General features: G+C 33.9%; 1 protein-coding gene across 2 annotated transcripts in view; it reads left to right on the forward strand.

Annotated features, from left to right (window-relative positions):
- Positions 1 to 12,807, forward strand: part of ScsbetaA (Succinyl-coenzyme A synthetase beta subunit, ADP-forming) — a 52,259-nt gene that overhangs the window by 24,001 nt on the left and 15,451 nt on the right. The gene's annotated exons all lie outside the window — the stretch shown is intronic.

A 12,807-nucleotide genomic window follows, 5' to 3' on the forward strand; every position in this document is an offset into this window, starting at 1 on the left:
TTTTACGCTATTATATATTACAATAGTATTAAAGGATTGATGAATGTACATTACCATATCGTCGCCTGAATGCAAGAACTAGGTAACTTGATTTTTCATATTTTGTGACATTGCCTATTTACTTATTTATTGCACTGAGGAATATGTTTCGTTTTCTTTTACCTATTTGTTATATTGGAAAATAAATGTTGCTGATATCGTTCAACCAGTTACCTAGATCCTGGATTACATTTTGTGCGATTTTTGCTATGCTATAAAAGAGGTAACTAAAAAACGCAAATTTCGAGTTACCTAGTTCTTGCATTCAGGCGACGATATTCAGTACTAGAAATAAACATTGTATGTATTTCAAAACTTTATTTTTAAATATCTATAAGAAAATTACTAAATTTCAACATGGAAAAAAATGTTTGTGCAGTAGGCCTACAGTATACTGTACCTTTACATAACCTATAAATGTATTTTCCAATTATCCGGCACTGGCTTTGTTCCATAGTACTGGTAATTAAACATGAGGAGATGCCTTAATCAACAAAAAGAATATGAAAACTTTTTCTTAGATTTTTAGTGATTCTAGCTGTCAAATTGTTGTTGCTAAATATTTGGGTGTTCACAGCATAACAGTATGCAAATCGAAATTGATTATCGTTCTCATTACTTATAATATTTTCTGAGTTAGAACTCACATTGAATAACTTATAATTAAAAAAAACTGGATTATTATTAAAATTTCTTAATTGAAAATTGAGGTTATGTAGGGTCACTGTTTGTTGTTTTAAAATTCATGGCCAACTTTAATAAATCAGTGTTGATAATTGTAAAAATCATGTCTACTGTAGTTGAATAGGAAGTAGTTACTGGAGTTTATCCATTATTGATATACTACTAGGTTCAAAAAGTTCCCGGAATTTTACTACCATTTTTCGTATTAATATATAACAAGGGATATTATACATTTGTTTTGTTGGTAACATTCATGATGTCATTTCCTTAAAGTTTGTTGATAATGGCGATTGTTGGTTTTGAGTTGTAGGCAATTGTTTATCATAGTGTTTTGTTTGTTCGTCGCATTTTGTAATTATGTCCACAGAGCAAAGTACAAACATCAAGTTCTGTGTTTTGCTGGGGACATGATCAGTATGGCTGATGAAGATAGTGATTTCTTAAACAAAATGAAACTGGTGCTACTTTTACGACCCAGTCCCTAAACGACAGTCATGTGAGTGGAAATCGAAAACATCTCCTCGGAAGCAAAAATTTCCTAGGGACACTTCCAAAGGCAAAGTTATTTTAAATGTTATGTTTTATTTAACGACGCTCGCAACTGCAGAGGTTATATCAGCATCGCCGGATTGCCGGAATTTTGTCCCGCAGGAGTTCTTTCACATGCCAGTAAATCTACTGACATGAGCCTGTCGCATTTAAGCACACTTAAAGCAAAGTTATGTTGGAAGTTTTCTTCGACTCTCAGGGTCTCATGCACCATGAGTTCATTCCAGAAGGCCGTACTGTAACGAAAGAATTTACGTAGAAACCCTCCGTCGCCTCTGGGACGCAGTGAGAAGGAAACGTCCAGAAAAGTGGGTAGAAAACAACTGGTTCCTTATGCATGACAATGCACCTGCTCATCGCGCAATTATTGTAAAGAATTTTCTTGCCAGGCACAACATAACTGCTTTGGATCACCCACCATACTCTCCTGATCTCTCACCACCTGATTACTTTCTGTTTCCCCGTCTGAAAAGTCATCTGAAAGGACGGAGATTCAATGCTGAAGAGGTTATCGCAAACGCGACGAGAGCACTAAGACGGGTTTCACAAAATGGCTTCCAGGCCTGCTTCCAGGAACTCTACACGCGTTGGCAAAAGTGTGTTGTTGCGGAAGGCAACTATTTTGAAGGAAATGCTGTAGAATAGTGTTTAAGGTACGTTGTTTCTATGATGCTAGCAAATTCCGGGAACTTTTTGAACCTAGTATGTATAAGGACTAGTAAAAGATTATTCACACATAATTAAGAAAAAGCTAGTACTTATTAGTATAAACTAGCAGCAATTACGACTACTAGTACTTAATACTGCTGATATCTGCTTCATTTTTATTCACTCCACCCAATGTCTGATATCGAAGTGGCAACTGATCGAAAATTATCTTTAAAACTAGGTATGAGGAAACAACTTTCATTATCACCTTTAGTACAGAGGAGCGACTCTTAACATCAACATAACTCATTTTTTTTATTGAGATTAGAAGTTTTGTAGAAGAGTTCATGAAATTTTAAGAATTTGCGTCTCTCATATGTAAGAAGTTTATAGTAATGATCTGTATTTCGTTACCAACTTATACAGTTATGTATTATTCATTATTGTAACTTTAATTCTTTCTCAGTCAAAGCACTAAAAACTGGCTCACGGCTTCAAAGCATTCAAATTAGAATCCATTTAGGTTTGGCTTTCTGGGGATTTGGCTGCTGATGCAATATCTGCCGTTACTCTTACCATAGTTTGCACTGGATCATGTAAGTACCTTAATAAAATATTCTATGAATGTTGCTGGCAGCGAATACAATCGAGACTGGGAAAGGATTATAAAGGTTAGAAACTCCTCATGCCCCTCCCCACTTATGTATGACCCACAATTCATTTTAATAAAATTTTAGAAGTTGTATTTTTCTGCTTGTCAGCAAGCAGTTTATATTGATGTGGTATATATGAAGAATGTAGCATTTGTGTTACTGCTTTTTATTCCTCTTGCTTAATGTTTCCTTAAGTGTGGGTATGTAAAATATCTTGCATGCATGTTTCGTTATTGTTTTGTGTGCTGTAAAGGAAATAGAGTAGATATATGTGTTTGGTGTATATATCTTCTTGTTTAATTTTTGTAATCTATTGTGTCTGTTATATCCTGTTACAGAGGTGGATAAAACAAGAAATTTTACTCAAGGTCAGACGATATTTTTTGCCCACTTTTGTAGCAGATCGTATTGAGTTCTTATGAACTGAAAGTAATTTCTACACAGTACTCTGAAAATATAAATTTGAACTAACTGAAACCCATAAATGTTTCCTAAAAATTGTCCTTACAAAGAAGGTCGGGAATTGTTGTAGATGCAGTCCTTATGTTAGTGTAATTTGTTCTTGTAGATAGTGCAGGAGAATTTTTTTCTTGCATCGTATAGAGTTTTAAGAATGTTGTCTGTATGTCTTCATATATAAATATAGTAGAACTTGGTTATAACGACATCCGAGGGACTTAAACATTATGTTGTTATAAACGAGTGTCGTAGTAACCGAGATTCACATTATCAATCTATTGAGGTGGAAAATGAAAAATAACAAATTTAATTAGACTTATTTTAGATTTATGTATTGACTTTTAAGCCTACAATGAACATAATAAAATACATGTAGGCCTAGAATTATAAATACAGTATTCTGTATTAAAACAGTTTGTTCAGTACTCACCAAACTACTTTACTTAGAAGTGAAGTAATCAGTCATTTTACTCTGTTGTCTTCTACTTGCCTAATACACACTTTCTAGGGCTAAATTACGTTCTATGTTCATAATTTCAGTTGCAATTTCACTGCTCCCTTCCCTAGCTTCATAGAACATAACAAATGTCAAAATATGATTAATTATTATTCAGTCAATATGGCTTAAGCATTGGATTACATATGAAAGAAAAACATATGATTATATATTGATGTGTTACATCTTACTTTGATACAAACGTTTTCGCCTCTAATGGGGCATCTTCAGGTACAAGTATAAGTATCATCTAAAATCAATTACAATACAAACTTACATATAAAACTACCTTGACTAGAATGAAGTATGACATGGTGACTATGTTATCAATCAACATTAATTGTCCTGTCAAAATTAAAAATGAATTGATTTTATAACAATATGAATGTGCTTAGCCATGCTAAGTTGTATGGAAACACCCAAGCCATAGCTACACACGGTTCCATTGCTCTGCACATTAACATGATTCAAACAACTTATCATCGGTTTGCAGTTTAGACAGATTACGGGCTAAAACACATCCCTTCTGTTCAGCAACTCGTGTAGGATAATTAGACTCGCATGACGTTATACGAGGGCATTGAATATTTACGAGAATTCCAATTGCTCCACGAAATTAGCTACACATGCTTTATAGTCGCTGACTCCACATTTGATAATATTAGATTTTAATTTGTATAGTTTTAGTATTATAATGATTTCATTGACAACGCAATATATCTGAGATACCACACAAGGGATCTACTTAGCATGGCTAAGCACATTCATATTGTTATAAAATCAATTCATTTTTAATTTTGACAGGACAATTAATGTTGATTGATAACATAGTCACCATGTCATACTTCATTCTAGTCAAGGTAGTTTTATATGTAAGTTTGTATTGTAATTGATTTTAGATGATACTTATATTTGTACCTGAAGATGCCCCATTAGAGGCGAAAACGTTTGTATCAAAGTAAAATGTAACACATCAATATATACTCATATGTTTTTATTTCATATGTAATGCAATGCTTAAGCCATATTGACTGAATAATAATTAAACATATTTTGACATTTGTTAACACGAGGCTTAGCTGAATATTTTCCAACATTAATTGTAAAAAAATTCATAGAACATGTTCATAATCCTAATGACTTCTAAAGCATCACTCACTTCTTTTATTGGCCATACTGCGTTAAAATGCGTGCACTTAGTGAAAACTTCCTGTCGAAACTGATCTAATACCGCATGAATTCGGGTAGGTTACAATGGGGTGAGGAATCCGCCTGCATTCCAGAGGTCTATGACAGAAGGAGACTGTAAAGAATTTGTCAGGGTCAGATTTCAACACAATATTTCTTAAAATACTTTGGTTCTTAGAAAATCTTATTCCAAACTGAGGTTGAAAATGACGTTATATGCGAGGTAGACGCATATGCGTTTGTCTTATTAAGCAAGATAGGAAAGCATATGTCTTATGGGGAATTAGTTGGGACCACAGAATATTTGACGTTATAGGCGAGGTGTCGCACAAAACGAGGTCGCTATAACCAAGTTCTACTGTATAGTGCCTGGATAGTGTATTTGTATTCTTTTCTCTTAATAGAAGTTTGTAACAGTTATTTAATTTGTTTCTTCATTACATAAAACTGTACATTCGAGAATCTGAGGTATTTTCCACTTCCTAAAATAAAACTTTAATTCCCATTTAAAATTAGTGCCTTATATAGGCTAGTCATGGGTATTAACTTATTATTCCAAAATGTACAGGTATCTCAGTCATGGTATTTAGGCTTAAAGTAGAAGATTTAGGCCCGATTGTATAAACCATTTAATCTTGGATCAGAGGTTAAATTGATCCTTGTTTCAGCTGAACTTGGAATTTTGTGTTGTATAAAGTCTAATCTGAGATTAATTTGTCTCAAACTAAAGTCAACTGTGACTGAAGAAATTTCTCCGATTAAGTTAGATGATCCAAGTTCAGTTATTTCTTTTCTGTTTGAAATATACGAGTGACAGATTGTGCAAATAAAATATCCATTATTATTAATATTAATAGATATGTTAGGTAAATTTACATATATTTCTTTCAATTTCTTGCCTTAATACACAAACATTCTTATATTTTATAAGACTCTATCTGTTCAGCAGTATCAAATAACATAACCTATAGGCCTAATTATATTATGTTTATAACAACCATTAATCATTAATGGATATGATAGGTACATTCATAAATGTTCAATTAACTGTATTACTGAATGAAAATTGTCGTTTTATAAAGCTTTATTATGTTTAGCAGTAACAAACACCATAACATGATAACAACTTGGAGAACAGTCAGCCTTCTTCTTATTGTCCGCCATTATTTACATTGCAAAAAAAAAAACAGTGTCTCCAACAGAGTGTAATACGGAAAGTCGCGAAAAAGTAGTTGTAAAGTCGCTAGATTTCTCATTATCAACAAAGAAAGATTAAATTTTGTCACTATGGGGTGCTAAAAAGGTCACTAAATCCCTATTTAAGCAATATAAAAGTTAAAAGAAATTGTTGTTGAAAAAGAGTTAAAATCGCTAGATTGGCAACACTGAACATGCTTGTATAACATGGTCCGCGCATCACGTATTTCACCTGTTTATGCGATGTTGCCAAATCCTTTTCACGTGAACTTAGATTGCATTTGAACCAAGGTAATTTGATCGCAGAAAAGTTTTATACAATAGAAGAAGTGTCTGAACTCGGTTTACTTTTCGATCTTCGATCAAAGTTGATCTTTAGTCAGGGAGTTTTATACAATTGGGCCTTAACTTAGCACAATATATATAAAACAAATAAAATATGTTATTCTCAAGCAGAATGGTATTACTGTGTTATCATAGTTATCTTTCTTGCATAAAAATTCTAAATTTCTTGTAGAATTTTACCGGAATAATTTCATTGAATTTTCAGTTGTAATATAATAAATAAAATATGTTGAACTTACTGAACACAATGGGCAGTAGAGGAAGCGCAAAGAAAGCTTGCCCATTTGTCTGATGTGCAGAGAACGATATTCGGTCCTCGTGCCGCCATGCTCGTTACAGGACTGCTAAGAATCACGTAATGCTGATTACAGGGCGCATTCGAAAGCGCGGTCTTGAGCTGTTCGTATCGTTGAGTGTATTGTGCAGAGCGGGTAGAAGCCAGCGTGTGCGTTACATATTCTGCGTTTTATCCTGATATCAGTAGTTTTATGTAGTTCAAAGTGTGTTTGTTAAATAACAGAGTTCTGTATAACATTCTATGTACTTAACAATGCCCCTGTTTCACTCTAAATTAGGAAGTGCTAATAAAACGTTACACAGTCAAACTAGGGAATTATTTATAACGTTTACAAATTTATGAAAAACGAAACAGGCTCCGCTCATAACATAGGGAGTATATACAGATTAAAATAAACCGACCATAGTACCCTAGTTATCGGAACATTTTAATAAAATCACATAGTATTAGTGTTTTATTACAACGTCAAATATCAATTATTACACGATCACATATTTCTTATAACATCTTTGGCATTTCATTCAGTGATTTTATGTGTAAAAAAATTCGTGCTTCTGTATTTTCAACATACGTTACTACTTACTCTGCAACAAGGTTTGCGTTACGTTACACGCGCTGTGATAAATCTCACTCGAAACATCAAGCCAGCAGACGACTGAGAGCTGCCAATCGAATCGAAGCGAGGTCGAGTGCACCCGAACGTTTCCGAAAGTTTGCGTAGCTTTCCATGGCAAGCTCTTCCTGCGTTACCTCTAGTAATGTTTAAATAATAGCTAGAATATTGCATATTTAATAAAAAATCCAAATTATGGTTTTCTCTGGCTAAGAGTACGGTATGTCAGAAGTAAAATTTATGTCAGTATCTGTTGTTGTTTTCTAATGCCAGGCGTTTGACAATAAAGTCATCTGACCTCTTGCACTCCAATATTTTTCAAAGATATTATCATGGTCAGCCACTGAAGCACAGATTTTTAGGTCTTCCGAATCCATTTCTTGGTTTGAGTTGCACAATGGACAGTTAGGGGACTGATATATTCCAATTCTATGCAGGTGCTTGGCCAAACAGTCATGGCGTGTTGCCAATCTAAATGCAGCTACAGACGATTTTTGTGGTAAATCGGGAATTAACTGTGGATTATGATGCGAAGAGTTCCATTTTTTCCCTTGAGATTGTGTTATCAAATTTTGTTTGTTGAAATCTAAGTATGTAGATTTAATAAATCTTTTCACAGAGTAATACATAGATTTAGTAACAGGTCTGTAAGTAACAGTGCTGCCCTTCTTTGCTAAAGCATCCGCATTCTCGTTTCCCAGGATTCCACAATGGGATGGTATCCATTGGAGTACAATTCTTTTATTGAGTGATATTAATTGAGAGAGCATTTTAGTTATTTCTGCTATTTGAGATGAAAGTGTGTGTTTAGAGACGATTGATAGAATAGCTGCTTTGGAGTCTGACAATATAACTGCATTTTTAAATTATGTCAGTATTTTCAACAAGTTAATTATTTTAATTATTAGACTGTGGAATGTCGTACATTAAAGAAAAAGGTATGTTTTTGAAAGTGTAACAATTTATGAAGGTTATGGGAATCAAATCCAATGTTTAAATGTTCTCTAGTGCGAAAAAAACATTCTGTTCAAAATTCATGAAACTTTGGCAAAACCATTTATGTAAGTGAAGCTTGAACTATAAAGAAATCAAATCGGCATCGACTAACAACACCAGAGATGCGATATATAAGAAAACCAGCTGGGTATTCACTTTTGGATCATAAAATGATCTTGGAGGCTTTGAAAGAATTATGTATGCAGTCAGTTTTGGAATTTATTCAGAACTACAAACGAATTAAATACAGCACATAAAGATAATGGATAATGGATGGATACCCAAACAACTCCTACCCTACCAACCTAAAGAGCAAAGAAGTTTGGAACGGTTGAAGAAACAACTGACTGAAACTGTAATAGGCCACGAGGCCTAAAAGGGGAAATAATGGTCATGATTGTTACTTAAACCATTATTTATCTAATCTTAATATATTTATCTGGACAACATATTTTTTTTTGTTTTCCTTTAAGTTTGCATTGTAGCAAACTTTTAGTTCACTGAATTTCTTTACCATGACTTAGTAATAAAGGTTATTGCATTAGTTATGATTCCTTCATTATAGAACTGCGTTTGTATTTGATTCTCTAGTTCTAGACAATAAAGACGCCCTAAATTAACTTCTGACGGTGTGTACTTAATTTGTTTTGGTAGAAGAGAAATGTGCTCATTAAAGACATACAGTCCATAATGCTTAAAATTTATAGAAGCTCTATTTAAAGTTACTACTTTGTTTCTTGCTCTTTTCTGGTGTGGGTATTGCATATGCTAATGAAGTTCATGTATCTTGAAGCTGTTGCTTTAAATGTTTTGTTCACATAGTGAACTAATTAGAAAAATAAATTGATTTCTTTAAGGCAAGATAGTTGTTATGTTGTATGAAACATGTGAAAGAACTGCCAGAAATCAGATTGCCATAAATTTGGTCCTAGTAATCGTTGCTTTTTGAAATCTTTTGTGCTGAATAAGAGAACTTTCGACTATTGAATTAATCTAGAATGGCTGTTATCTAATGCATTGTAAGCTAGAAATTAATTTTTACATTTTAAAGGTATTTAATTATTATATCTCTATACATTGGTACACTTTATTCATTTCCTATAGTTCTGATTGTAATGAAATTTCAACCACTTATTGTCGAGGATGCTAAAGTAAAACCATACAATACCTTTTAATTTGTCCATTATTTTTGTACTAGAGCTTAAATGAATATGTTTTTGTTGTTGTTTTCTAATGCCAGGCGTTTGACAATAAAGTCATTTGACCTCTTGCACTCCAATATTTTTCAAAGATATTATCATGGCCAGCCACTGAAGCACAGATTTTGAGCTGTTCCGAATCCATTTTGTGGCTTAAATTAATATTTGTCGTTATAAAAAAATTAAAATTTTCCGTCTAAAAAATGAACACAAATCAGAAATTTGTTGAGATATTTTAAAATAACTGTATCACTTAGACTATAATTTAGGGTGGAAGCGAAATAACCCTGTAGTTTTTCAGTGTGAATAGCTCATGTTGTATGTAACAAGAAAGTGTTATACCATATTGGTGGAAAGTTCATAGTTCTCTGAGGAAAAAAGTTTTTCTCCAAATGTTTAACACCCTCTTATTTGGTAACTATTGCGAATAAGATTGTAATTTTTGTCCATATCGATAGAAAATCTAATAAAGAATCATTTATTCCTCTGTCATAATTCACTAGCGTGAATGGTTTTCATGTAAATTTAATTAAAACACCACCACTAATTTGAAGCCATTGACCGATGCAACCAGCTTGCAACATTGTAGCCAGAAAGGGAGATGGGAGGTAGTTCACTAAGGCAGACAGACCTTTTACATCTGTTATTATGAGAAGAAAGAGCAGTGTGTTAGCGCGATGTTGCCAGACTGCTGAAACTTCAAACTCAATTTTCGAATTAACTGTGCATTTAATCACAAAACATAATATAGGTTTTCTATTCATTTAAGTGTACCCTATTGTGCCTTTCGATCTGCAGGATTATTTCACTTCCATTCTGTACGTGTGGTAACTTGCCCTGAACATTTCATAACCCTAAGTTGAATAGTTTCCGAAAAAGATGTACCAATAGAATGAAAAATGTACTTTTCAGGTAGAAAGTAATCAAAATTAATTTATAGTTTACAATGCAGTACATCCCGCAACGTGGCGTCGTGGTCTAAGGCATCCCGCCTAGGACTCGCGTTACGGAATGCGCGCTGGTTCGAGTCCTCATGGGGGAAGAAATTTTCTCATGAAATTTCGGCCAGTGTATGGGACCGGTGCCCACCCAGCATCGTGATGCACTTGGGGAGCTACGATAGGTAGCGAAATCCGGTTGCAAATACCAACTATAACGGCTGGGGGGATCATCGTGCTAACCACACGATACCTCCATTCTGGTTGGATGATCGTCCACCTCTGGTTCGGCATGTGGGCGTGAGGCCAGCAGCCGGCTGGTCGGTCTAGGCCCTTCACGGGCTGTAGCGCCACGGATTATTATTATTACAATGCAGTACATAAAAACCATTCTATGTTAATTCAATAGCCAAAAGTTCCCTTATTTAGCACAAAAAATTTAAAAAAAGTTACGATCATTAAAACCAAATCTATGGCAGTCTGATTTCAGGCTATTTTTTTTTTTCTGCTTTTACAACAACCATCTTCCCTTAATGTAACCAGGAAGTGTAAAATGGTAAAAAATTACATTTTTTGTTTTTAGGCGTAAAAAATCTACATTTCTCTAGAATTAATTTGATGTATGATTTATTAGAGAAAAATAATATTCGAAACTTCTAAGAGAATTTTATTGGTGTGAGACATGTGCATTTAAATACCATGCCTCCTTTTGTACTTTTTTTTTTTCAACCCTGAAATGGTTTTAGAATAGGATTTTCTCATCATTGTCCAGGTTATGGGTTTTGTACTAGGGCCATCACTGTTTCAAAAACGGACAAAAGGCGATCTTAGTTTCAAAAGTGGACAATGTAATGTTTCTTAATTTCCCGTAAACTTTTCTGTTTATTGCCATATTTATTTCATCTAACACGTATCCAAGATTCAAGATTAATTAGTGAAGGATCAATAATACGAATGAAGTTCAAATATACAAAACAAGTTAAATCCTCATTTCGTAATTTCGAGAAAATCACAGAAAATGGTCACTTACTACTTATCTCAAAAGTCTTCTACTGCTAGATAACTAATAGCATCATTATAGGAGTCCATGTTCTGAAAATTCTACTTCACATGCAATTTGGTTCCACAATATTAATACAAATATTATTTACTTAAAATTCATGAAATTATGCTTATATCTCCATTAAAGTAGGTCATCCTCTACAGTTTCTCAGGATTAGTTGACCAATCTGCATGAAACATTTATTCAATCATGTCCGATGTGAACTAAAATTATTCAAATATTTTAATTATTTCATAGAAGTCCATACCAATAATCACTGCGAAATATGAAGAAAATTATATTAATTTTTCAAATTTCCAAAATAATCACATATAAATTTCAAACCAACATAGAAAAATGATTCTAGTTTCCAAAATTTTATTCTATGTAAAAAAATTTCGTTCCAGTTACTCCACTAGTTTGTGAGAAAAATTGTTTTCAGTTTCTTTTCTGCAATGTCTATTTTTAAAATATTTTATTGAAATTTGTATATGTTTACTAAAATGTTGAAACTTACAGGGAATGTTCATTAGTTTTCTTTATCTGTCTTAAAAATTTCAAATAGATTGCTCTGATAGTTCCTGAGATACAGAAAGAAATGTTGTTGTTTTCTAATGCCAGGCGTTTGACAATAAAGTCATTTGACCTCTTGCACTCCAATATTTTTCAAAGATATTATCATGGTCAGCCACAACAGAAAATGGCAAGTTGTAGCTGATTTAAGTGAACATCATATTTTAACGTTTTGGTGGCTACTTCATTCACATACAACCCCCAGAATGTCTGGAGGACCACACCTGCTGTTGGTCGACGGGTCCACTGGACCTAGCTGGGAGATCTTGTTGATCACCAGCTTTCCCTCCTTAAGCCACTGGAGGACGATTTTAGTGCCATAGGTCAGCACTAGGAACAGAAAAGTAGAAAGGGTAGGAAGGAAAGTGAAATGAACCCCTAGGCCACGAATGCTCTAATGCCATCGGGGTCGAAGAAAGTAAGAGTTCAGTCAGAGGACTGGATAGGAAAGGGTAATGAGGGAATTAGGTATTGGATAGAGGAAAATTATTCCAAATTCAGTCATTAACTCTTCAAGCTGACCAATGCTAATGGATGAGTAGCCGCTCCCTTTAGTTCAGCTCGTAAAATTATGCTTACTAACAGCTGCACCACGGGAAGGTAGGGATGGGACATTGGGCATTTGTCCAGGTTGGTTCCTTAAAGCCTTCAATGGGAAGGATTAATGGCTCTCCCCCTGTATCTGACAGATACCCTTTTGCAGCCACAGAAAGAAATGTGTGTGTATCTAATGCTCTGGATTTAACAATGAAGTCATCATCCTTCTTGGTTCCTAATATTTTGATGGAAGGTCCATAAACAGAAAGAAATGTATGCTGCTGTATTTCATAGTGGATTTACACTTCTTGGTTACCTGTAGTAATTCCATATTGTTTTAGAAGCTAGAAAAT

This window comes from Periplaneta americana, chromosome 7, assembly GCF_040183065.1.
Source record: "Periplaneta americana isolate PAMFEO1 chromosome 7, P.americana_PAMFEO1_priV1, whole genome shotgun sequence".
NCBI lineage: Eukaryota > Metazoa > Arthropoda > Insecta > Blattodea > Blattidae > Periplaneta > Periplaneta americana.